The sequence below is a fragment of the Heterodontus francisci genome, chromosome 35 (assembly GCF_036365525.1).
Source record: "Heterodontus francisci isolate sHetFra1 chromosome 35, sHetFra1.hap1, whole genome shotgun sequence".
Taxonomy (NCBI): Eukaryota; Metazoa; Chordata; class Chondrichthyes; order Heterodontiformes; family Heterodontidae; genus Heterodontus; species Heterodontus francisci.
Window position 1 is genome coordinate 53,573,385 of NC_090405.1, and position 1,382 is coordinate 53,574,766.

Below are 1,382 nucleotides of genomic sequence, written 5' to 3' on the forward strand. Positions count from 1 at the left end.
AAGAGAGAGAGAGAGAGAAACAGGCAATGTGGCGTTATCATTTGTAGTGAGGTCGGTAAGGACTCAACACGTCCTTGCTCTTTAACCTTGCACATATGTCTGCAACTCTGGCTCTGTGGTTTTGTTTTGCAGCTGTGTGATTCTATGGTTATTCTGGGTTAGCCCGGCTGGCAGCAGGAGGACTGCAGCTGGGCTGCATCATACTGCATTAGCTGTAAAGCGCTTTAGGATGTTCTGAGGTAGTGAAAAACGCTATATAAATGCTCGCCTTTCTTTCTTATGGGCTGTGTGTACCTAGGCTACAATGGGAAAATTATCTAGGATTCCTGGGCTAGGTAAACAGATGATCTAGTCATTATCACATTGCTGTTTGTGGGAGCTTGCTGTGTGCAAATTGGCAGCCACGGTTTCCTGCATTTCAAAATTAATTCATTGGCCGTCAAGTGCTTTGGGACGTGCTGAGGTCATGAAAGGTGCTATAGAAATGCAGGATCTTTCTTTATGATGGAATAGCCTGCAAACATTTGAAAACATGAAGAATGGCTCTTTATGTGAGGTACAGGAGAGTGGTTGGCAACCTGGAACTAACAGTCAGTCCCTCTGTGAAGGCACGGAAAAAAACTGGGAGAAAACAAGTGTGAAAGAAAATTAAAAATAGTTACGGAATGATGAATGTTTCCCTTCTATATTATTGAGAAACTTGAGCAGGAAAGGCTAGCTCTTAGATCTCATTCAAGGCTTTCCTCATTTATTCCTTTTATGATTATATTTTTGTTCAAGTGTAGATGAAATGACAGACTGTAAACTGGCACAGCAAACAGTCCAAATGCAAACAGCTCGGTAATGTAATAAAAAGGATTCTATTAAATTCAGGGAACTCTTTTATAACTGTAATATATGAGAAAGAAAAGCAACAGTGCATTAGATACTTCAATATTCTTTAGCAAGGTAGACTGCATTGATCGGGGACTGTTCCCAGGACTACATGCCTATTATTATCAGAAGAGATTAATTTTTAAAAAATGTTTGTGGTACCAAAGACAGTCTAAATTTAGAAAATGCAGGGAACCCAGAAAAGGTCAGTAAACCTGTAGAATTCTTTGGGATATTAATTCGTTGGTGTTGCTGGCGGAGAGTAGACCCAAACCAGGAGTCCCTGGTCTGCCCTGAAATTGGACCTCAGGCCTTAATTTCATGAATTGGTCTGGAGCCTATTGTGCCATTCACCCTTTTGGAGAAATTAATATTGGACTGCTTGCTTTTCCTGCAGCAACTCGAAGGTCAAATTCTGTAAAATGAGGGTTGGGGGCCAATTGGAATTACTGTGGAGTCCTACACACAAAAATAATTAATTGACTTGCTTTGGAACATCCTGCGGACAT